Source organism: Primulina tabacum, chromosome 18 (genome assembly GCF_025594145.1).
Source record: "Primulina tabacum isolate GXHZ01 chromosome 18, ASM2559414v2, whole genome shotgun sequence".
NCBI classification, from domain to species: domain Eukaryota; kingdom Viridiplantae; phylum Streptophyta; class Magnoliopsida; order Lamiales; family Gesneriaceae; genus Primulina; species Primulina tabacum.
This window is the reverse complement of record NC_134567.1, coordinates 16,930,562-16,957,810: the sequence shown is the minus strand read 5'-3', so window position 1 is coordinate 16,957,810 and position 27,249 is coordinate 16,930,562. Positions and strand designations below refer to the sequence as shown.

The 27,249-nt window shown below is 38.8% G+C and overlaps 1 pseudogene; it reads right to left on the bottom strand.

The window, feature by feature from the left end:
- The window catches only part of LOC142532324 (uncharacterized), a 45,088-nt pseudogene that overhangs the window by 7,917 nt on the left and 9,922 nt on the right, over window positions 1–27,249 (bottom strand).

Genomic DNA, 27,249 nt, shown 5'->3' with positions numbered 1-27,249 from the left:
GATTCGAACATCATCTCAATATCATCCAGCCAACTCTCACACTCCACGGAATTCTCCGTACCCTTCAAAGTCGGTGGATGAAATGACTGAAACCTTTTCAGGAACGTCTCCATTGGAGTGGCTGTAACGTCCATTGGAGGATTTGAAGTACTACCCTGTTCAGGTACTCTTCTCGGAAGCATATCTGATAATTAAATGGATTAGTAACCCAAGTACAACAGATCAGTTTCAATCCTTTTCGGATCATCTTACAGCTGATCCATCCCAGATAATACACCATACCATATCAAAATCAGATATTTCAGGTAAACATGTATTATAAAGCAGTAAATCATGCTAGCAATCAAAAGCAGGAAAGAAAACTCAATCTACCCCGCTCACTAACTTCTATCTCATTCTAAAGGATCTATCGCTCTGATACCACCTGTTGTGGGGACCCGGACGCTAATCAATTCTTAATCGTCATCAGGATCAATTTACTAATCAAGTAATTAGGGTCATAAAAATTTTTTTTCTTTTTAATGCGGAATGTAGTGAAATCAAACTAATATAAAACTCAGTATAAAATAAAGTACAAGTCCTGTACCATCTACAGAGCAATAAAAACTAAGGTTCAACATCTAAATATCAAGTGTCACAACCCTATATACATCAAAGTCCGAAGTCTCCACTCTATCACGATCTCTCCTCATCTTCTGGACCCTGATCCTGTCCCACCTGTTGTCATGTACACATACAAACAAGACAACAACCGGATAACTCCGGTGAGAATAAAATCCCAGTATAAATCAACGAAACATGCAATCATATGATAAACATAAAAGCATGGATAGATAACAGCAATATATATCAAAAGCTGAAACATAATCAATATCAAACTGTCGACAATGCTCGTGACTCCACGACTCAGACTAGACTCAATCCTAGTCTAGGGATCCCGATTTCCAGATGTGGTATTCCTATATCGACCAACAGTAATAGAAAAAACTCCAGTTCTATCCACGTCGATATAACCAAACATCCAGTGTCCTGACCTAACCGTCATGGACTGTGGCTCTATCGCCAATATCCTATCTTGTGACATCGTGCAATGTGCCCGTGGCGATCCCGCCACTATCAGGCACATCTGTCCCAAGATTTCTACACCATCTAGTGACATCGTGCAATGTGCCCGTGGCGATCCCACCACTATCAGGCACTTCTGTCACAAGATTACTCGTCTAACACCTGCTATCTATAATTCAAGAGAACAAGTATATCAATCAAATCAATGCAATAAAATAAAGTATGTGCTTTAGGGAAACTCAAGTCTAAACCGACTCAAGTCGATCTCCCAATGCCACATTGAATTATACCTTTCGTTTGTTGTCTCGGTCTGACGCAATCTCAGTTCTGAACTCAAGACTATCTCTGTAAATCTGAAACGATATGTCAAGAATCATAATATCAATATTCTACTCTCAATTCAACATTGAATTTGATTAATCTGGATTTAATCCAATTCACGACAGAACGACACAATCTCAGTATCCCCGTCAATACCAAATCCCGTCAATACCAAATCACCAGACATCAATTACAAATCATAACTCATATCCGATATAATCTGTAATTCATTCATAATCCAAATCTGTCCGATTTCAAATTAATATAATCAGAAAATCATAACAATTCCATCATCAGTCCGTTTCTTAATTTGACTTCGATTCTATGATGTCTGCTATGTCAAGAGCACTATATATGAATCTCATTCAATTCTGACAATATCATAATTTCAAGACATGTCAAAACGTAGTAAAACTTACGTCCAGTTGTAGCCTGCGTTGATAGGAACACTGTATCGAAGTCAGATTCAAAATCTAACGGACGGATCGAAATATAAAGGCGTAGGGATTTTCTGTGAACTTTCTCGAGCTTCTTTCTTTCTTTCTTTATCATGAATTCTGAAGGATTTGTATATATATATATATCCAATTGCATGTAATGATACGTGTCATCATTTTCCACCACTTTCAGGCGGCGCTCGGGCGGTCGAGAATTACCGCTCGGGCGCTTGCTCGGCGCTCGGGCGGTTAAAACTTACCGCCCGGGCGCGGGAGGTTTTGTCCTCCACAATCATCACTGGCGCTCGGACGATCAAAAACTACCGCCCGGGCGCCACATCTTCTGTCCGCAGCATATTTTGTTGAACATTGGCGCTCGGGCGGTCAAAAACTACCGCTCGGGTGCCAGACTCTCTGTCCACAAGTTGTGTAATTCATATGCTTGGCCCAATTTGATCTCGTAACGGCCCGGCTATAATCACATTAGTTCATAATCAATAATCTCAGATTAATAGAATCAAAATCTCGGGCATTACACTTTCTTTTAATTATCCTTTTAATGGGCTTGATTTAAATTTTGGATCTCATCCAAAATGAGGGATTTTAATTTTAAAAATTTGTCTCATCATTAATTTTAAAAACTCGTGCCATGATTGTTTGTATGATTGCCGTATTCATGCAACTCTTGTCATTATATTAATAATAACGCACATACATATTATTTAGAATATATCACATACATCATAAATAATAATAAAGGATGATCGATAACCGAGAGCTAATTGATCCGTACGAGCCACATACGGATCCATGTCCATAGCCTAGGGAAATGTAGGGATGCAAATGCAACTATTACATAAGCTTCCAAAATTTACATGTCTTCGATCTTCAAAACTCCTTTCGAGGATCTCGAGCCCACCGTCTTCAAATCTTGATCTCCCACTAATTCTAATATTTACACTAAATATCCATGGCACATTGGGATACAAATTTCAGGGTTGGGAACTGGCCATAAACCAAGCCCACTTTATAATTATCAAATAATGAAAAATTACAACATGTAAAACCTAACATATACCTAGCAAATTGGTCATGACTCTCGATCATCCTTTTAATATATAATATCATATATTATATAAATCCGATAATATTACATATCATCAATAAATCGTGTATCTCGTAAATTATCACTAACCGCTATAATTATCAAATTAAATAAACACTTTTATTTAATTTCAAATAATTAAATTTCTTGTAAAACACCTTTTACCATAAATAATTAAAATCATATTTCAATTATTTATTTTGTAAGAAATTGATTTTATAAAAATTATTGTTGGGGTAAAACGTCCGTATTTTCATAAAATATCAATTTAACCCAAAATTTTAAAAGAAATCAGAAAATCGCCCCCGGTGTGGGGACCCGGGCTCTAACTCAATTCTTTTTGGGATTAATTGGATCTTTACTAGAAAATGTGGGTCATACAAAAATATCTTTTAAACATTATAAACTAATGTATATAAATCATACACCATACACAATGTTGTCATATTATTGAATTCCAAATAACATTCACATATTCAACTACAAGTATTCTACTAGTGTTTAGGATCTAATACATGTCTAGTATTACATCACTAGTCCTTCTACTTGGCCCGTAACCTCCACGCTATCTCGATCTCTCATCTCTGTCGCGACCCAGATCCTGTCCCACCTGTCGTTATGCACACATACAGAAACAACAACAACCGGAAACTCCGGTGAGAACAAATCCCAGTATAAAACATGGTATACGTGCATATACACAATATAAATCATGAAACATACCATTATGAATAAAATCAATAGTAATAGGTTCCATAATCTATGAAACCAAATCAATATAAGCATGCAACTGAAATCAATTCAGATCTTGGACTCGACTCGTATCTAACCTCTAGCGATCCCGGTGTGAATAAGACGTCACAGTCTGCCACCTACCCTCCCAATCGGGGTGACAGTACGTCTTATTCCTAGACTTCGGTCCTGTCTGTATCGAATGTTTACAATCGGAGTCAATCTGCTCCTATGCGTCGATACCACCGAACATCTAGAAATTTGGCAAATCTGCCAATAACTCTCCTATCTTAATGCTTGAATATACATCTATAAACAAAGCATAAACATAACAAGATATAAACAACAATCTAGTATATGATTTTGGGAAACTCAAATCAAATCTAATTCGAGTTGTATCTTCCCGAATTCACATGAATTATACCTTTCTTTTCATTGGAATCAATCGAAGTCTCGAAGTCGTGATATAAAATCTGTCAATCATAATCTGAATAACATGTATAAATGCACCATATCAATCTTCAACTCCAAGTAGAATATGCAAATAGATCAATATGCAATTTCAATAACTTTCGACGGCATAACGACGTAATCTTTTGATACCGATCAACTCAAATATCAATACTCAGTAACAATACTCATAATTCTTATCAATATCAATCCACAAGACTGAATTCTGCACCATCTCAACTCAATATATGCTGGAAAATCATAACGATCGCATATGATATCATTTCTTTGATCCGATTTCGAATATACATTCACAATAATCATAAGAACACATAATAACCATCAAAATCTGATTTTCCCCAATCTCTTACTTTCAAAATATGCTGAAACTTAAAGATACTTATATCCTTAGATAGCCCTTGATGAGAGGAGCAAGAATCTATGCTTGGATTGAAGTTTGAATGGCTAGAGGTTGCACAATTTATTTTCTAAGCTTGAAGCAAACTTGAAGATTCTGAAGCTTTTCCTCTCCTTTCTCTCGGTGATGACCAGCTGAAATGAAGACTCAACACATTAAATTGCATGGAAAGGGACACATGGCATATTCTTTGTTCTGCACGCAAGACCGCGGGTGCACTCCCTCTGGACCGCGGGTGCGGTCAGCTCACGGCACCGCATTCAGAAATTCAAAAACAGCGACCGCGGGTGCACTCTTGTTTACACCGCAGGTGCGGTGACCTTACTGTACCAACATCATATCCTACTACCTCTTCACCGCGGGTGCGCTACATCGGGGACCGCGGGTGCGGTGAAGCTACTGTAGATCTTCCACATTTCATGAGCCACAACCGCGGGTGCGGTAGAATGCTAGGCGCGGGTGCGGTGCCTCTTCCATGCAACACTTCATAATTTCATTTTATCAACCTAAAATCTCGGGCATTACATTTCTCCCCCTCTTAGATATGAATTCGTCCTTGAACTCGAAGGCAATCAATACAAAGTATATAACAGAAACAATATCATCAACACTGAATAATTACTCACATCATGAAAATAGCTCGGGATATCTCTGTCTCATCTTTGATTCTGTCTCCCAAGTCGCTTCTTCAGTGCCATGACGACTCCACTGGACTTTCACTAGCGGAATAGTCTTCGTTCTGAGCTGTTTTTCTTTTTGATCCAGAATCTGTAATGGTTGCTCAAAATAACTCAGTGTATCATCAAACTCGGCCTCATCAGGCTGAATGACATGAGAAGCATCAGGCATGTATCTACGCAGCATCGATACATGAAAGACATCATGTATCCCATATAAAGAAGGAGGAAGAGCAAGTCGATATGCCCGATCGCCAATCTTCTCAAGAATCTCATAGATAACTTCCCGCGTTTGCCAAATCTGACAACGCCTCTGAACGGAGAAATCTTCAAGAATACTCTGTCTCCCTGTTCAAATACTAACGGTCTACGTCTGATGTTCGCATACTTGGCTTGTCTATCCTGCGCCGTCTTCATTCTCTTCTGAATGATCTTCACCTTCTCAGTCATTTCACGAATCATATCAGGTCCAAGTTCTGGTACCTCAGATACATCATCCCAATACAGAGGAGATCTGCACTTTTTGCCATATAACGCCTCAAACGGTGCCATCTCGATGCTCATCTGATAGCTGTTGTTGTACGAGAATTCACAAAGTGGTAGTGAATCTTGCCAACTAGTGCCAAAATCTAGCACTACAGATCTCAGCATATCCTCTAATGTTTGGATAGTCCGCTCTAACTGTCCGTCTGTCTGGGGATGATAAGCAGTGTTTAGATGCAATGTCGTACCTAAAGCCTGCTGCAGACTGTGCCAGAAATAAGAAGTGAATCGTGGATCACGATCTGATACGATCGACTTCGGCACACCATGCAGTCTGACCACCTCTCTGATATATATCTCGGCCATCTGATCATGTCGATACGTCATTCTGTACGGAATAAAGCATGCATATTTGGTCAATCTGTCAATAATGACCTAAATCGCATCACAGCCCCGGGATGATCGTGGTAACTTCGTAACGAAATCCATGGAAATGTGATCCCAATTCCATTTAGGAATAGATAAACTCTGAAGTAAACCTCCGGGCTTCTTCCTCTCGGCCTTCACTTGTTGGCAATTCAAGCACTTAGACACTAACTCTGCAATATTTGACTTCATCTGTTTCCACCAAAATTGTGTCTTCAAATCGTTATACATCTTCTTGCCACCAGGATGAATACTGAACCGACTACAGTGCGCTTCTGACAATATCTGTTGTTTCAAATCTGAAACATCTAGAACTACAAGACGGTTATTCACATACAGAATATGATCATGTACCTGATATTCTGATTGATGTCCTGATCTGACCATCTGAATCGACTTCTGAATATTCTGATCAATTCTTTGTGCTGCTTTAATTTTCAAAATCAAATCTGGCTCAACTTGAATCGTAGCAAGTCGTAGTGGTCTACTATCTATATCAAACGTTAATCCAGACAAACAGCAATCTTCAATCATATTCGAAACACCTATCGTCGATAAGGATAGGGAACATACCTTTCGACTCAAGGCATCCGCTGCTGCATTCGACTTTCCTGGATAGTATTTGATCTCGCAATCAAATTCCTTTACAAAACGAGCCATCTACGCTGTCTCATGTTTAACTCTGACTGAGAAAACAGATACTTCAGGCTTTTGTGATCAGAGTAGATTTTAAATTTCTCGCCATAGAGGTAGTGTCGCCATATCTTCAGAGCAAATACGATGGCCGTCAATTCAAGATCATGAATTGGATAACTAATCTCGTGTGGCTTCAGCTGTCTCGAGGCATATGCAATCACATGTCCTCGCTTCATAAGAACAGATCCTAGCCCCCTGTGAGATGCATCACAATATACGACGAAATCACCAGTACCTGAAGGTATCGTCAACATTGGAGCACTAGTCAGTCGTTTCTTCAACTCCAAGAAGCTAGACTCACAAGCTTCAGACCACACAAATGGCGCATTCTTCTGTGTCAACTGGGTAATCGGTTTCTCGATACTGGAGAAATCTCTGATAAATCGCCGGTAGTATCCTGCTAGACCCATGAAACTGCATATCTCTGGTACAGAAGTCGGTCGAGGCCAACTAATCACAGCTTCAACTTTACTCGGATCCACAGAAATACCGTCTCCAGATATGATATGACCCAAAAAGACAACCTGTCTCAACAAAAACTCACACTTTGACAGTTTAGCATACAATTTCTCTGTTCTCAATGTCTGCAACACAATTCTTAAATGCTCGGCATGATCAGTCTCACTCTTGGAAAATACCAAAATATCATCAATAAAAACAATAACAAACTCATCTAGATACTTCTGAAAGATACGGTTCATCAAACTCATAAACACCGCTGGAGCATTCGTTAAACCAAAGGGCATGACAATAAATTCGTAATGTCCATACCTAGTTCGGAATTCTGTCTTCGGTATATCAACATCTCGGACTCTCATCTGGTGATATCCAGATCTCAGATCGATCTTGGAATAGACAAAGGATCCCTGCAACTGATCAAATAAGTCGTCGATACGAGGCAATGGATATTTGTTCTTCAATGGTGCCTTGTTCAGTTGTTGGTAATCAATACACAATCTCATCGAACCGTCTTTCTTTCGAACAAATAATACCGGAGCACCCCAAGGAGATACACTCGGTCTGATGTAACCCTTGGCCAATAAATCTTCGAGCTGTTCTTTCAATTCTTTCAATTCAATAGGCGCCATTCTATAAGGAGCTCGAGATATAGGGACTGTACTTGGTATAAGATCAATACTGAAATCAACCTCTCGGGCTAGAGGTAACCCTAGAATCTCGTCTGGGAATACATCCGCAAACTAGCAAACCACTGACAGATCTGCCAATGCGGGGCTCGATTTCAGTAGATCTACTGAATATATAAGGAACCCCTCTGCTCCTTACTGCAATAATCAAGTCATCGTCAAAACAGATACTAAAAGAATCCGAGATCTGGAACCCTTACCGTATAACTTCCACTCATCAGCCATCTCTGGTCTGAATCTGACAATCTTCTGGAAACAGTCTACAGTGGCTCGGTACTTGGTTAACATATTAATCCCAACAATACAATCAAAATCAGCTAACCCAAGCACAATACAATCTAAATCAATCTCGTGACCCTCAAACTGTAGTATACAATGTCTAACTGAAGTCACAGATATAAGACCACTTCCCAACGGAGAAGAAATAGACACTACAGCAGATAATGAATCGACAGGCAATGAATGCAACAATGCAAAATGCTCAGATATGAAAGAATGAGATGCATCCGTGTCTATCACTACATAGGCAGGATAACCGCAAAGAAAACAGTTATCTGCAATCACATCATCTGGTGCATCTTGGGCCTGTTCTTCAGTCAATGCAAATACTCGAGCCTGCTGTTTGGGAGGTTGGCTCACAGTCTGGCTACCTCTGGCTCTGGGCTGTATCTGTGTGGGAGTGGGCTGAAAGGAATGAACAGATGAAGCTTGCCTCTCAGGATGAGCTACTGAACCAGATGCTCCTACACTCTGAGCCTGCTGTACACCTTTCTGGGGACAAACTCTGGCAAAGTGTCCCTGCTGTTTGCAGATGTTGCAGCGACCCATAACACCCTGACACTGCTCGGTGGCATGTCGGCCTCCACAGGAACTGCAATATACCCCTGTATACTCTGTACTCTGGCCAGGACCTCTCTGTCGAGACCCACTGGAGCTCGACGAACTGCTCCTTGATCTCTTAAACTGTTTGCCCTTTGCTTTCAACTGGTCTTTCCTTCCGCTACTGCTACCACCACTCTCGAATCTGAGAGGGGGTTGAAATGAGGGTTGTGGCGGTCTCGGAGTCGAAGTGACATAGGAAGTGCTTCGTTGCCTAAGCAATCCAGCTTCTGCCCCCTTGGCACGGTTCAATGCTTCAGCAAAATTATTGGGCCTACCGGTATTTACCAAGGTAAAGATTTCTGGATTCAGGCCATTGATAAACTGATCCGCAATGGCCTCTTCATTCTCGGCAACGTGAGGAGCAAATCTGAGTAATGACGAGAATTTGGCAACATACTCCTCAATGTTCAGCTGTCCCTGTCTCAAATTGGCAAATTCAGCACCTTTGTCCTTTCGGTAGGAGACGGGAAAGAATCGCTGATAGAACTCAGTCTTAAACACCTTCCAAGTAATCTGCGTGCCACGATGCTCCAATGCTCTCTTCGTGGTAAGCCCCAGTTCTTTGCAACTTCTTGCAGTTGATGTCCAACCAATTTCACTCGTCGCTCGTCGGGGTAGTCGAGAGATTCAAATAACATCTCTATATCATCGAGCCAACTTTCACACTCAACTGAATTTTCTGTGCCCTTCAGAGTCGGTGGTCGAAACGACTGAAACCTTTTCAGCAAGGTCTCCATCAGGGTAGCGGTCACATCCATCAGATCATTGGATGTACTGCCCTGTTCTGGTGCTCGACCTGCTGCTGGTTGTGGTACTCGTCGAGGCGGCATATCTGGCTATCAAACAGATTAGTACACAATCTATATAATCTGTCTCAGCCCTCCTCTGATCATATACCTCTGATCCAGAATTGGTTCTGATTCAGTCTTTGCGAATACATGTTGTAAATCAACTCAGATAACGAGACAACATGTAATAGGGAAAGCAATAAATCATGCTAGCACCACAAAACAAAGGAAGAAAATTCAATCTACCCCGCTCATTCTAATCTATCTCAGTCTAAAGGATCTATCGCTCAGATATCACCTGTTGTGGGGACCCGGGCTCTAACTCAATTCTTTTTGGGATTAATTGGATCTTTACTAGAAAATGTGGGTCATAAAAAAATTTCTTTTAAACATTATAAACTAATGTATATAAATCATACACCATACACAATGTTGTCATATTATTGAATTCCAAATAACATTCACATATTCAACTACAAGTATTCTACTAGTGTTTAGGATCTAATACATGTCTAGTATTACATCACTAGTCCTTCTTCTTGGCCCGTAATCTCCACGCTATCTCGATCTCTCATCTCTGTCGCGACCCAGATCCTGTCCCACCTGTCGTTATGCACACATACAGAAACAACAACAACCGGAAACTCCGGTGAGAACAAATCCCAGTATAAAACATGGTATATGTGCATATACACAATATAAATCATGAAACATACCATTATGAATAAAATCAATAGTAATAGGTTCCATAATCTATGAAACCAAATCAATATAAGCATGCAACTGAAATCAATTCAGATCTTGGACTCGACTCGTATCTAACCTCTAGAGATCCCGGTGTGAATAAGACGTCACAGTCTGCCACCTACCCTCCCAATCGGGGTGACAGTACGTCTTATTCCTAGACTTCGGTCCTGTCTGTATCGAATGTCTACAATCGGAGTCAATCTGCTCCTATGAGTCGATACCACCGAACATCAAGAAATTTGGCAAATCTGCCAATGACTCTCCTATCTTAATGCTTGAATATACATCTATAAACAAAGCATAAACATAATAAGATATAAACAACAATCTAGTATGTGATTTTGGGAAACTCAAATCAAATCTAATTCGAGTTGTATCTTCCCGAATTCACATGCATTATACCTTTGTTTTCATTGGAATCAATCGAAGTCTCGAAGTCGTGATATAAAATCTGTCAATCATAATCTGAATAACATGTATAAATGCACCATATCAATCTTCAACTCCAAGTAGAATATGCAAATAGATCAATATGCAATTTCAATAACTTTCGACGGCATAACGACGTAATCTTTTGATACCGATCAACTCAAATATCAATACTCAGTAACAATACTCATAATTCTTATCAATATCAATCCACAAGACTGAATTCTACACCATCTCAACTCAATATATGCTGGAAAATCATAACGATCGCATATGATATCATTTCTTCGATCCGGTTTTTTATACATTCACAATAATCATAAGAACACATAATAACCATCAAAATCTGATTTTCCCCAATCTCTTACTTTCAAAATATGCTGAAACTTAAAGATACTTACATCCTTAGATAGCCCTTGATGAGAGGAGCAAGAATCTATGCTTGGATTGAAGTTTGAATGGCTAGAGGTTGCACAATTTATTTTCTAAGCTTGAAGCAAACTTGAAGATTCTGAAGCTTTTCCTCTCCTTTCTCTCGGTGATGACCAGCTGAAATGAAGACTCAACACATTAAATTGCATGGCAAGGGACACATGGCATATTCTTTGTTCTGCACGCAAGACCGCAGGTGCACTCCCTCTGGACCGCAGGTGCGGTCAGCTCACGGCACCGCATTCAGAAATTCAAAAACAGCGACCGCGGGTACGCTCTTGTTTACACCGCAGGTGCGGTGACCTTACTGTACCAACATCATAACCTACTGCCTCTTCACCGCAAGTACGCTACATCGGGGACCGTGGGTGCGGTGAAGCTACTGTAGATCTTCCACATTTCATGAGCCACAACCGCGGGTGCGGTAGAATGCTAGGCGCGGGTGCGGTGCCTCTTCCATGCAACACTTCATAATTTCATTTTATCAACCTACAATCTCGGGCATTACACCCGGGCCCGAACAATTCAAGCCCACGACCCAGCACGGTGCCCGAGACGTTCCCGTGCCGCCCACCCACTACCTGATCCGATCGGGCGCTGGCGGGCGCGCTATCCGCCGCCGTGCAACGCCTGCGCGCGGGCCATGCGGTGCCTGCGCGCGCGCCTGCCGTGCGACGCCTGCGCGTCAGTCTGCCTGGAACAGTTCCAGGCAGACCCAAATTTTTTTTTTTTTTCAAAAACAGATTTTTCAAAAATAATTTTTTGGGGCGTTTTTCATAAAATTCTTACGCGGTTAGAAATACTAAACTCAACACAATTAAATTAAAACACAGGATTGAGAATAACCTGGCTCTGATACCACTGTTGGGACATCGTATTCTCGCACCCAAGAAGCAGCGGAAGTTTAAAAATTTTGTTATTGTGCGTCTTGTGTTCAAAACATCCATAGGGTGTTTATAATTATACCTTTGCGTTCTTAACTGTAACGCCCCGAAAATTTAAAAGTCCACGCGACCCACATGCATGCAATTATTAAATTCCTTGTGTATTTTAATTAAATGTTTTAATTGCATAAATTAATTATGTGGTGCATATTGACAGGTTTAAAATATACTTTTCTATATTGTTGCATTAAAATGTATTTTTAAAAGGTTATTCAAGTTGCGATCGAGGAAGGGAGACCGATGGCTGAAAAATAGAAAATGATTTTTTATTTAATAGTTGTTTTAATTATTTAAAATTTGGGAGATTCTTTTTATTATTTTTGAAAATAAGGGGTTTTGAGATGATTTTATATGCCGGGACGTAAATTTTATCGGTGTTGGTTTTCAACAAAAATACAAACTTTTTTGGCAACCCGGCTAATAAATTCACAAACTTATTTAAGCAAAATTATTTTAAATATTTTAATTAAATACTAATGGGCTAAGTGGGCTTAATTAAGTTGTTAATGAGCCTAAACTAGCAATTAGAATTTAATTAGGATTCTAAGCATTATTTAAAAGTTAAAACCCTACAGCTTGCAAACAAGACACGGCCACACACTCTTAAATTCAGTAAACTCTCTCCCAAAGGCACAACACAGACGGCACAAACTCACTGCAAGGCGGAAGGATTTTTCGAAGGGGTTAAAGGAAAAGCTAGCCAAGGTTCCTCTCCGTTCTTCGTCGTCAACGGTTTTTCTAGCGTTTAAAATGCAAAGGCACGCCATACATCTCCTTTTCTCGTCTATCACATCATATTATTGTTTAAATTATAAGCATGAGATTTTTATGAATATTTTCGAAATATTGCACGTACATGAGGTAAACTTGTGAATTGTTGTTCCAAAAACATGAATATTATGTTGATTAGGGGCTGCCATGATTAGGATAGGTTGAGGGATGTTTTTACATGTTATATTGAGTCCTTAATCACCCTAAAACGCTGCAAATATGAGAAGAATAAAGCTGGAACCGTGGGCAAAGATTTTTCGAGAGGGCCGTGAGGTTGTGTGTTGGGTACTAGAGTCAAGTGGCTCGTTCCTTTGCATGGGCTGTTGGGGCTCGTTCAGGTCTCGTCCAGGGGCAGTGAGGGTCTCGCTCTAGGGTCAGGAAGGGTCCTAGCATGGCTAGGACCCATCGTACACAGGCTTGGAGGAGTCCCATGGAAAAGGGGCTCCTTGCGCGATCGGTAAAGTTGACAGCAGCCAAGGGGGCTCGCTGCTGGGGTTAGGTGGCTCAGGAAAAGTTCATCAGGGTCCTAGGGTAATGGGAAGGGGTCGGGCTAGGCGCTGGAGTGGGGTGGTTCGCTGCTGGCTCGAGCGAAAGTTGGAAGCGTGAGGATGGCAACAAGAATTAGCGCGAGCCTGCTGTCTTGGTTCAGAGACTTCGTGCGCGCGGGTCAGGGGTTGGGCTGGTCTGGGTAGGGCTGGCCATGGTCTAGGGATGGTTAGGTACAGGTGGGTTCGGTGGTGGCTTGATTGGAAGAGTCCTAGACTAGTTAGGAGACCTACACATACTAGGAGACTCACGCACAAGTACACAGATTTTGTGTTCACTTTCCAGGCAGTTTTGAGCAAGCCAGGGCCGGGTTTTTGGGCTGGGCTTGCACAGTAGGGTCCCTATATGGGTTGGCTAGGTTTTGGCTCAAGCTGGATCGGGCGTGGCTCGAGTAAATTGGGAGATGGCTCGGTGGGTTCGTCGAAGGGTCAAAAACGAGAATTTAAGAAGGAAAAATTGATCCATGGGTCCACGGGTGTGGCTCATGACTTGGAAGGGTAGAATAAATCATAAAAAGGTTATGTTTAAAATTTGGGATCAAAATATTGAGTTTTGGATTTATTCGGAATTTAATCGCCGCACGAAACGCTAATTAACGCGTTAATTGGAACGCCTAGTTTTATGCTTAATAAAATCATGAAAAATTAGGTTTAAGCTTAAATAATTATTAGAAGTCTATGTTTTTAATTTGGGAATTTTATATTAAGGTTTGGTTTAATTCGGGATTAAAACGCGTTAATACGTCTTATTTAAAGATTAATTTAAAAGTCCTCGATTTAAGCTAAATAAAAATATGAAAAAATTCATGTAGGCTTAAATAATTATTTGGGACATGTTAGGGTCAATGAATTCAAGAGAAAGTCAAAGTCGAGGAATTTTACGTCTAGGGGTAAAACGATCTTTTTGCACCTAGAAAATTAGTAACCGTCATGGCAGTGCCCTGAATGCTGTTTTATGTGCTAATATGATTATTTTCTATAGTTATGGATGTTTGTGGAATTTTTATGTTAAAAGGATATTTTAAATGTTCACGAGATTTTAAATGTTAAAATGATATTTTAAATGTTTAAGAAATTTTAGATGGTTATGATTTAATATGTAAAAATGTTATTTTACATGTTTTGAGGTTAAAATGTCATTTTAAATGTTTATGAAATGTTCATGATTAAATTATGATTTTTAAATGTCTAAGGGATTTTTATGATTTAAGGAAGACATTTAAAAGACATGTTGCATGCTTGGTTTCGAAAACAAAATGTTATGTTATGCATGATTTTTATAAAGTGATGTGAATGAAAAATGTTGAAGGAAGTGAAGTAATTGTGATTAATTCGTTGATAATGGCGATGTCGTGAGGACTATGGTCCCAGTGGGAGCCCGACGATCGTGTTTCCATTATTGCGAATATGAGGTTATGAGGTTTGAGGTAAGAATGGGAATGTCGTGAGGGGAGAAGGCCCCAGAGGGAGCCCATTTATGGGAAAATGCCCCAGAGGGAGCCCCGACGATCGTATTTCTATTCGATCATGTTAGGCCAAGGCTCAGTTGACCAGTGAGAGTGTCGCTGATGTCCCCGCCGCCCAGTACTGTGGTTTTATGTAGATGGATCCATCGTCATGTCATGTCATGTTGAGGAAAGTCACAATTAACGATCTGAATTCAACAAAGGAAAAAAAAAGAAGGGAAATGTTCATGATTATATTTAAGGTTTTATGTCATGTGATGTTGAGGAAAAGGAAATTCATGTTTGCATGTCATGAAAATGTTTATGTTTAAAGTTTTATGCATCATGAAAATGTTTACGAAAATGTTTATGTTTATGCATCTTCATGAAAACGATATTTTAAGTACAAATATTTTTCACCGTTATATGTTGACTGTATTACGTTTTACTCGTTATAAAGATTATGGTGTGTTGAGTCTTTAGACTCACTAGGTGTGATGGATGCAGGTTATCATGATAATGGTAATGGAGGTATTGATGGTTGATCCGACTGGACTGAAGGTGCACATAACCCGAGGACCGACGCTAGTTTCCGCATATATGTTATGATTTATGTTAAAAGATTTTATGACTTTTATCATGATTATGAGTGGTTTTTGAGAGGTTATAGTATGAGCTATACTTTTCAAATGTTATTTTTAGATTTAGAAAAATGTTAGTAGATTGTTTATTTTAAAATGATGTCAAAAATATTTTATGAAGTTTTATGGTTCGGCCGAATGCTATGTGAGGTTTCAAAAAAAAAAATATTTCTAGTACTCTTAAGCTATAAAAAGGGCAGGACGTTTCAGTTGGTATTAGAGCAAAGGTCCTGTAAAGGGTTGTGCCACCATCAGCACCGGGAAGATCAGTCGTCAAGCCTCAAAGTTGTAAGTTTTTACATGTTTTATATGATTTTATGATGTTACCTGCATAATTATATGAATCATATGTTTACGTCACATGTTTAATAGCTTTATGATAATATATGATTTTTATGCTTTGAAAGTTTTTATACGTGATACGACATGAAATAAGAAATTAATTGATTTCAACGCATGTTGGTTTTGTGGTGGAATTGGACTATGTTGATTTTTGGATTTTAGTATTGACGTTTTACTTTTTGTGCTATAGGTTAATCGTGAATATTATGAATGCTTTGGGACACGTAGATTTTCTAAGAAAATATTTATGATTCGTGGTTATTAGTTGAATTAATTTTTGGGAATTACTCATAAGAAATAATGATTCGAGGATTGCAATGACTTTGGGAGTAAGAAAATGTATAAATTGGGATTTTAAGTTTTGATGAAAGGTAAGATTGGTTATAGGAATTGATTTTTAGGTAAATAAGTTTAAATTTTTCAAATTATGTAATGGGAAATCTGTAGAAGGAAATTAAGAATGCCAAGAGCTTATGGATTAATCATATGATTTTTGAAATTAAGGACCAATTAAGATAATTTTTGAGGAAATTAAGAATTGATTTTTGCAATTGTTAAGGAATTTGGGAACTAATTTAGCAATAAGCGGTAATTTGATGGTTTAATTGATAGGAATTTTTGATGATTTGGGCTAGAAAGAATATTTTGAACCTTGGGATATCTTGGATATAGTGTTATAAGGAATTTTAATCAGGGGTTTTTAAGGATGAATCGATATTAGGCTTGAAAAATCTAAGCGTTAGCAGATGCGTTTGGGATTTTATAATTTAAATATGATAAGTCGACGAACATTTTTGGGTATAATATAGGGAAAGTAACATACGATAAGTATGGTCATCCATTTCGAATATTGAGAATTTTAAGAAAAGTTGAAATTTGGGGTTATAATAGTATAGCACTAAGTTATTATGGGTTTTCTTAAATTGCAAATTGCAAATAAGGATTTAGAAGACAAAATTAATTGGGATCAAAGAGACGTAAGGACATTCTAGAACTTAAGTTTTATCAAAGTAAGCGCAGCGGTAGCGTGAAGTTTTGGGATACTAGAACTAAGTCTAAACTTTGGGTTATTAAGGATAAGCGAATTTCGAGGACGAAATTCAATTTAAGGGGGGGAGATTGTAACGCCCCGAAAATTTAGAAGTCCACGCGAACCACATGCATGCAATTATTAAATTTCTTGTGTATTTTAATTAAATGTTTTAATTGCATAAATTAATTATGTGGTGCATATTGACAGGTTTAAAATATACTTTTCTATATTGTTGCATTAAAATGTATTTTTAAAAGGTTATTCGAGTTGCGATCGAGGAACGGAGACCGATGGCTGAAAAATAGAAAATGATTTTTTATTTAATAGTTGTTTTAATTATTTAAAATTTGGGAGATTCTTTTTATTATTTTTGAAAATAAGGGGTTTTGAGATGATTTTATACGCCGGGACGTAAATTTTATCGGTGTTGGTTTTTCAACAAAAATACAAATTTTTTTGGCAACCCGGGTAATAAATTCACAAACTTATTTAAGCAAAATTATTTTAAATATTTTAATTAAATAATAATGGGCTAAGTGGGCTTAATTAAGTTGTTAATGAGCCTAAACTAGCAATTAGAATTTAATTAGGATTCTAAGCATTATTTAAAAGTTAAAACCCTACACCTTGCAAACAAGACACGGCCACACACTCTTAAATTCAGTAAACTCTCTCCCAAAAGCACAACACACACGGCACAAACTCACTGCAAGGTGGAAGGATTTTTCGAAGGGGTTAAAGGAAAAGCTAGCCAAGGTTCCTCTCCATTCTTCGTCGTCAACGGTTTTTCTAGCGTTTAAAATGCAAAGGCACGCCATACATCTCCTTTTCTCGTCTATCACATCATATTATTGTTTAAATTATAAGCATTAGATTTTTATGAATATTTTCGAAATATTGCATGTACATGAGGTAAACTTGTGAATTGTTGTTCCAAAATCATGAATATTATGTTGATTAGCGGCTGCCATGATTAGGATAGGTTGAGGGATGTTTTTACATGTTATATTGAGTCCTTAATCACCCTAAAACGCTGCAAATATGAGAAGAATAAAGCTGGAACCGTGGGCAAAGATTTTTCGAGAGGGCCGTGAGGTTGTGTGTTGGGTACTAGAGTCAAGTGGCTCGTTCCTTTGCATGGGCTGTTGGGGCTCGTTCAGGTCTCGTCCAGGGGCAGTGAGGGTCTCGGTCTAGGGTCAGGAAGGGTCCTAGCATGGCTAGGACCCATCGCACACAGGCTTGGAGGAGTCCCATGGAAAAGGGGCTCCTCGCGCGATCGGTAAAGTTGACAGCAGCCAAGGGGGCTCGCTGCTGGGGTTAGGTGGCTCAGGAAAAGTTCATCAGGGTCCTAGGGTAATGGGAAGGGGTCGGTCTAGGCGCTGGAGTGGGGTGGTTCGCTGCTGGCTCGAGCGAAAGTTGGAAGCGTGAGGATGGCAACAAGAATAGCGCGAGCCTGCTGTCTTGGTTCAGAGACTTCGTGCACGCGGGTCAGGGGTTGGGCTGGTCTGGGTAGGGCTGGCCATGGTCCAGGGATGGTTAGGTACAGGTGGGTTCGGTGGTGGCTTGTTTGGAAGAGTCCTAGACTAGTTAGGAGACCTACACATACTAGGAGACTCACGCACAAGTACATAGATTTTGTGTTCACTTTCCAGGCAGTTTTGAGCAGGCCAGGGCCAGGTTTTTGGGCTGGGCTTGCACATTAGGGTCCCTATATGGGTTGGCTAGGTTTTGGCTCAAGGTGGCTCGGGCGTGGCTCGAGTAAATAGGGAGATGGCTCGGTGGGTTCGTCGAAGGGTCAAAAACGAGAATTTAAGAAGGAAAAATTGATCCATGGGTCCACGGGTGTGGCTCATGACTTGGAAGGGTAGAATAAATCATAAAAAGGTTATGTTTAAAATTTGGGATCAAAATATTGAGTTTTGGATTTATTCGGAATTTAATCGCCGCACGAAACGCTAATTAACCCGTTAATTGGAACGCCTAGTTTTATGTTTAATAAAATCATGAAAAATTAGGTTTAAGCTTAAATAATTATTAGAAGTCTAAATTTTTAATTTGGGAATTTTATATTAAGGTTTGGTTTAATTCGGGATTAAAACGCGTTAATACGTCTTATTTAAAGATTAATTTAAAAGTCCTCGATTTAAGCTAAATAAAAATATGAAAAAATTCGTGTAGGCTTAAATAATTATTTGGGACATGTTAGGGTCAATGAATTCAAAAGAAAGTCAAAGTCGAGGAATTTTACGTCTAGGGGTAAAACGATCTTTTTGCACCTAGAAAATTAGTAACCGTCATGGCAGTGCCCTGAATGCTGTTTTATGTGCTAATATGATTATTTTCTATAGTTATGGATGTTTGTGGAATTTTTATGTTAAAAGGATATTTTAAATGTTCACGAGATTTTAAATGTTAAAATGATATTTTAAATGTTTAAGAAATTTTAGATGGTTATGATTTAATATGTAAAAATGTTATTTTACATGTTTTGAGGTTAAAATGTCATTTTAAATGTTTATGAAATGTTCATGATTAAATTATGATTTTTAAATGTCTAAGGGATTTTTATGATTTAAGGAAGACATTTAAAAGACATGTTGCATGCTTGGTTTCGAAAACAAAATGTTATGTTATGCATGATTTTTATAAAGTGATGTGAATGAAAAATGTTGAAGGAAGTGAAGTAATTGTGATTAATTCGTTGATAATGGCGACGTCGTGAGGACTATGGTCCCAGTGGGAGCCCGACGATTGTGTTTCCATTATTGCGAATATGAGGTTATGAGGTTTGAGGTAAGAATGAGAATGTCGTGAGGGGAGAAGGCCCCAGAGGGAGCCCATTTATGGGAAAATGCCCCAGAGGGAGCCCCGACGATCGTATTTCTATTCGATCATGTTAGGCCAAGGCTCAGTTGACCGGTGAGAGTGTCGCTGATGTCCCCGCCGCCCAGTACTGTGGTTTTATGTAGATGGATCCATCGTCATGTCATGTCATGTTGAGGAAAGTCACAATTAACGATCTAAATTCAACAACGGAAAAAAAAAGAAGGGAAATGTTCATGATTATGTTTAAGGTTTTATGTCATGTCATGTTGAGGAAAAGGAAATTCATGTTTGCATGTCATGAAAATGTTTATGTTTAAAGTTTATGCATCACGAAAATGTTTATGTTTATGCATCTTCATGAAAACGATATTTTAAGTACAAATATTTTTCACCGTTATATGTTGACTGTATTACGTATTACTCGTTATAAAGATTATGGTGTGTTGAGTCTTTAGACTCACTAGGTGTGATGGATGCAGGTTATCATGATAATGCCAATGGAGGTCTTGATGGTCGATCCGACTGGACTGAAGGTGCACATAACCCGAGGACCGACGCTAGTTTCCGCATATATGTTATGATTTATGTTAAAAGATTTTATGACTTTTATCATGATTATGATTGGTTTTTGAGAGGTTATAGTATAAGCTATACTTTTCAAATGTTATTTTTAGATTTAGAAAAATGTTAGTGGATTGTTTATTTTAAAATGATGTCAAAAATATTTTATGAAGTTTTATGGTTCGGCCGAATGCTTGTGAGGTTTCAAAAAAGAAAAAAATTCTAGTATTCTTAAGCGATAAAAAGAGCAGGACGTTTCATTAACGCTGGACTCCAAACTATTCCGATGTTTAAGCGGATATAGCTCTTCTTATAAATCCCTACGAACGGCTCTTCTCCTTTGATCGTCTAATTAGGTCCACGATCGAAAACTGTTTTCCTCGTTTGGTTTGCACTAGAAAATCCAAACGATTTGTGCGTTGAGATTGTATTCTCCGAATTTCCAAAATCCGGAGACGAAGCGACACGGCGGTGGAAGAAGGAATGTGGCCGAAATTCTTACCAATTTCTCTTTGTCTTGGACGAGAGTTACATGATTCAAAATCATGGGTTTTTGGCTAATTTATTCTTAATCAATCATAAAGAAAAATTATAGATTCTTAATCCATAATTAAGCAAATCTAATTTGCTCTAATTACAAAAATTTTTTCCAAACTTGAAAGGGGTGGCCGTGGGTTTTCTTTTGATTTGGGAAGGGAATTTCATTTTATTTTGTACAAGAAAACATCAACCTTTCACTAAGACCCTTATGGTGTATTTATAGAGTGAGACTCCTAATCTAATTAGGAGTCCATCTCCCACAAGGAATCTACCAATTTCAATATATTTAAACTCTCATATAATTAATATATAATGTATTTATTAACCTTTAATAAAACATGGTATAATAATATCATATACACATATTTTATATCACCATATAAAATATATACATGTATATGTATATTAAATTAAATAACTATTATTTAATTTATAAACTAATTTCTTAGTTAATTTAATTCTATACTCCTCTATAATATTCATGGGAATTTGTGCATATTAGTAGTCATTATTACTAGCACCAACATTTAATTATCAAATTCCAAATTCACTAAATAAATGATTCCGAACTCATTATAACCCCGATCGACGATCCGAGAACGCCGATGTATCAAAGTTATAAGTCTTGTTCATATAATGAAAATCGAAAATTTCGAAGATCAAAATTTTCATTTACAAAATTTAGAACTTACCATATATGTCAGTTACTATATTTGGCAGCTGTCAGTTTTAGTGAACTCCTTCACAAAACAGGCAGTTCCACTCGCCTTCCTTATTTAGCAATCAGGCTAACTTCCACTTCTTCCATCCTATGGAATCAGCTCATAAACTCTTGTATAAGCTTCTTGTTTGATCTCCATCAAACTATAGTCGCCAAGTTCCAACTCTTTGAAATTTGACTATCTCAACGGAAACATAGAATCCGATACTTGTGTGACCCTCAATGGTTCAGGGATACAGCTAGTCGTGGGTTTACATCTCCATGTGATTCAGAATAACATTTATTCTTATTCGGGTTTATCCTAGTTAACATTATTCTTTTCATCAACTCCTTGATCAAGAATGTCAGAACTTATTTCTGATTGCACCCATCGAATCATGGTAAGAGCGTCTAGTAGCATCGCCCCATGATCCCCTAGGTATCACTGATAGTGCCTGCAAGAACCTTTAGTCATGGTTAGCGCACAGTACGGTCCCTTCAACACATATATTCCGATCGAATCTGCAACCATTGGTATATCGAGAGTTGCATATGAATTCGATAACGATGTGATTTATCTTTGAGTACTAATAGTGGCATGGCATGTGCAACTAGGAAAACACCTTTCCCTAAAGCACATTGCTTGCTCTGGCCAGAGACTCCTTGCACTATTAACTCATCAGATCACATATGATATCTTCACCCGTAGGCGAACAGTGAATCCCCGACTACAATGCATTTGCTCCTACGTATTTCGAAACTACACCCAACCTCGCCGCCTGATGACCCTCGATGGAGTCGGTAAACAGATCAAAGTGCATGCTAGTACGTATAGCCCCTACATTGTCCCGGGTCAAAGGACTAATGGTGTACAACCATAACTGCGGACTATTCAACTCGATAAGTGGGAACCACTTGGATAGTCCGAGGGAGGGTTGTTCAGTGCATCATCATATGATCATTCATCTGTGTGAATGGACATCTCCATGCCTTTGCCAATGAAACATGGCGTTTACACCACAAATGCTAGTCTCAAGCTCGAGCGACCTTTATCCTTGTTTTAGGCGGCTGATTCGACTAGAAACCTGTTTAGAATTTTTGGTACACTTCCTAATGAGTTTCATGATCTTACGTTGTGACGCAGACCTCATGGTACCTATTGTATATTCAAGGACTTTATCTATGCAGCTTGCATGGGTATACAGATAAAGTATAATGCCATAATCGAGTAAAATCGTAAAATATTATTAAAATAAAGATTGTTTTACATTAGAGTCAATAAAGCCCAAGCCATAAGTTGGCTTGCCGGGCACCTACTCTAACAGATGGATCCAAAGGAGTTCTCGGGGACTATTGACCCGATGATAGCTGAAGTGTAACGGCCCGAAATTCGTACTTAAAAATTTGCGAAAAAATTTGAAATTTTCTTTTTAAAGGTAAATAACTTGCCTCATTCATAAAATATACTGATAAAAGGTTCAATGTTTAAAGTAGCAGCGGAATAAAAGTTTTAAATGTCGAGATAGCAGCGGAAGTTGATATTTGTTTCAAATCAACAACATAAAATAATTCATCACGATAAAAAGAGTTTGCATAAAATAATAAATATACTGATAAATGAGGTCCTCGGGTTCCTACTACTACCTACCCAAGCTAGCTCACTGGTCCCCGCCCTCAATCCCGACCTCATCAGTACCTACAACAATCAAGTCTAGTGAGTCTAAAGACTCAGCATGCATATATCGTAGGTAACAAGTAAATAAACATAAAATTTCATGCCATATAAAGATATCATATCGTAAAGTATAACGTGAAAATGTATTGTCATGAGTAATTATAAATACGTGCATAACTGAACTGAAAATCATAAGTGAAATGTTTACTCGATAGAGCCCTGTCATGTAATAGCATATAATAATTTTCTATTGAGAATATGTTCTACGCAAGTGACCCATAACGTGAAATGAATCATCTGATCAGACTAAACCACAGTATACTGGGCGGTAGAGATCATCACAGCCCCTGAACTGGATATCCGTACCAATACATGTACATGAACCGGTCAGTGACCACCGGATGAAGTAATAATGATACGAATCCTCGTACGAATGAAAGCAAACACGATTATTAGAATCGCGCCCTCAATTCAATATCGAACAAGGATCGATTGTGTTATCCCGATCTTTTGAAACAAGCAAAGATTTGTGATATTCACCTCTAAGTGATTAAAACTTAGCAACAAATATCAACGATAATAACAATAGAATTTCAAACGAACCTATAAAGAACTTATTTTGACAATCCGTGCGAAAAACAATCGACAAACGCCACAAAGATACAATCTTTGATAAGTTTGATTTGTGTTGAAGATCAAAGCAAAATGCCTTGAATATTGAGAGAAATCTCCAATAAATTGATATCAATCAGAATTATTACGTTTTTGGTTGATACAATGCATATAAATACAATAAAATAATAAAAAGTAGTGTAAAAAAGTCATCACAAGAGTTGGCAACAAAGTTTTACACGAATCTGCGCGCGGTAGTGCGTTATCTCGCGCGGTGGCGCGCCATGTTCTGCACATTCCAGCCGGGTGCATGCGGTAGCGCCGAAACACGCGCGGGGGCGCGCCTTGTTCTGCCCGTGCGCGCGGTAGCGCCAAAACACGCGCTGTGTCACGCGCGGCTGCGCAGAATCATGTGCGCATGCGCGCGCGCGGCTGCGCCGCTTCTGGCGTGGGGGCGCGCGTGCTGCTGTCCTCATGGTCTTTTAGCACTTGAATAACATTCCAAACACTTCCATCATTGTGTCTATGTTCCTCAAGTTCCTCTAATTTAGACACCCCATTTATTGAACTTCCTTGGTAGTTCACCATGAATCCTTGAAGTGCTTCTTTAAACTTCTTGCTACGGCCCCTCGTTATAGGTCCTTCGGGCAACTTCAACGACTCCCATGCCTTCTTTGGTGCTTGACCAACCACGTTTTCATCATCCTCCCCTTCTTGAAAAGGATTTGTCCTCAAATCTTGATCATCTCCTACATCAATCAACGAAAGATCACTAACATTTAATGTAGAACTGACATTATACTCACCTGGTAAGTCTAGTTTGTAGGCATTGTCGTTGATCCTTTCAAGCACTTGAAATGGTCCATCACCCCTAGGTAAGAGCTTCGAACGTCGCTTTTCTGGAAATCTTTCCTTCCTTAAGTGCAACCACACCCAATCTCCCTTTTCAAAAACCATCTTTTTCCTTCCCTTGTTGGCTTGATTCGTGTATTGTAAATTCTTCTTCTCGATATTAGCCTTAACCTTCTCATGCAAACTCCTAACAAATTCAGCCTTCTTCTTTCCATCCATGTTTAACCTTTCACTCACAGGCAAAGACATTAAATTCAAAGGAGTTAAAGGGTTAAAACCATAAACAATCTGAAATGGCGAATAATTTGTAGTAGAATGCACGCTACGATTATACGCAAACTCAACAAATGATAAACATTCTTCTCAATTTTTCAAATTCTTTTTAGCACGGAAAAGTGTTCCAAGAGTTCTATTAACAACTTCAGTTTGTCCATCCGTTTGAGGATGACGTGTAGTAGAAAACAACAGTTTTGTGCCAAGTTTAGCCCACAAAGTTTTCCAAAAGTAACTCAAAAATTTAACATCACGATCAGATACAATAGTCCTAGGCATACCATGCAACCTAACGACTTCCTTGAAAAACAAATCCGCAATGTTTGATGCATCATCGATTTTATGACAAGCAATAAAATGTGCCATCTTAGAGAATCTATCAACAACAACAAATATTGAATCCCTCCCCTTCTTAGTCCTCGGCAAACCTAAAACAAAATCCATAGAAATATCAATCCAAGGTTCACTAGGAACAGGAAGTGGTGTATACAATCCATGTGGTTGTGTTCTTGATTTAGCTTGTCTACAAGTAATGCACTTTTCACAAACACGCTCAACATCACGTTTCATATGCGACCAATAAAAATGCTCATGCAAACAACTCAAAGTTTTAGCCACACCAAAGTGCCCCATCAAACCACCACCATGTGCCTCCCTCACAAGTAACTCACAAATTGATGACTTAGAAATGCACAATATATCTTCTCTAAATAAAAATCCATTATGCATACATGTTTCAAATATCTCCTTAAAATCCTCATCCAACAAATTCAACTCTTTCACGTGCTCAAATCCCAAGATTTTCGACTCCAAGGTAGAGATTAATACGTACCTCCGTGATAGTGCGTCGGCCACTACATTATCCTTACCTTGTTTGTATTTGATTATGTAGGGAAATGTCCCTATGAATGCCACCAACTTAGCATGCCGCTTATTCAGTTTCTGTTGTCACCTAAGGTACTTTAGAGACTCATGATCGGTATCGATCACAAACTCCTTAGGCCTCAAGTAGTGTTGCCACATCTCCAAAGTCCTCATAAGGGCGTACAACTCCTTGTCATACGTTGGATAGTTCAGCGCTGCTCCATTGAGTTTCTCACTAAAGTACGCCACTGGTCGTCCTCCTTGCATCAAAACACCACCAATATCTACACCTGAAGCATCACATTCAATTTCAAAAGCATTAGAAAAATCAGGCAAAACAAGTAAAGGCGCATTAATTAATTTTTGTTTAATAATATTAAAAGACTTCTCTTGCTCCTCGCCCCAATGAAATGGAACGTTCTTCTTAATCACCGCCGTCATTGGTGCAGCCAGTGTGCTAAAATCTTTTACAAACCTCCTATAGAAGCTTGCAAGACCATGAAAGCTTCGAACTTGACCAACAGAAGCAGGCGTTGGCCAATCTCGAATAGCACTTACCTTGTCCTCATCCACTTGTATCCCTTGTGAACTTACCACAAAACTAAGAAAGACAAGTTTTTTTGTACAAAAATCACATTTCTTAAGATTATCATATAAATGTTCAGCCCTAAGTGTTGTCAGTACAAGTCCAAATGCTCAACATGCTCTTCTAAATCTTTGCTATACACCAGGATATCGTCAAAATAAACCACAACAAACTTTCCTATGTGTGCACGCAAAACATGATTCATTAATCTCATAAAAGTGCTAGGAGCGTTAGTTAGACCAAAAGGCATGACCATCCCCTCATATAACCCGTATTTGGTTTTAAAAGCAGTTTTCCACTCATCACCTTCTCTCATTCTAATTTGATGATACCTACTCTTCAAATCAATTTTGCGAAAGATAAAAGCACCATGCAATTCATCTAACATATCATCTAGTCTAGGTATGGGATGCCTATACTTAATGGTTATGTTATTGATTGCTCTACAATCTAGACACATACGCCATGAGCCATCTTTCTTAGGAACAAGTAAAACAGGTACAGCACAGGGTGACATGGACTCACGCACAAAACCCCTATCTAACGACTCACTTACCTGCCGCTGAAGTTCCTTAGTCTCCTCCGGATTGCTTCTGTAAGCTGGACGATTTGGCAATACACTTCCAGGTTCCAAATCAATTTGGTGCTCAATCCCCCTCAATGGTGGTAGTCCTTGAGGTAGCTCCTCCGGAAATACATCTTCAAATTCCTGCAAAAGTGAAACAACAATGCTCGGAAGAGATCCGGCTATATCGGTTGTGTTAAAGAGAATCATTTTGTAAAGAATCAACACAAGTGGATCATGT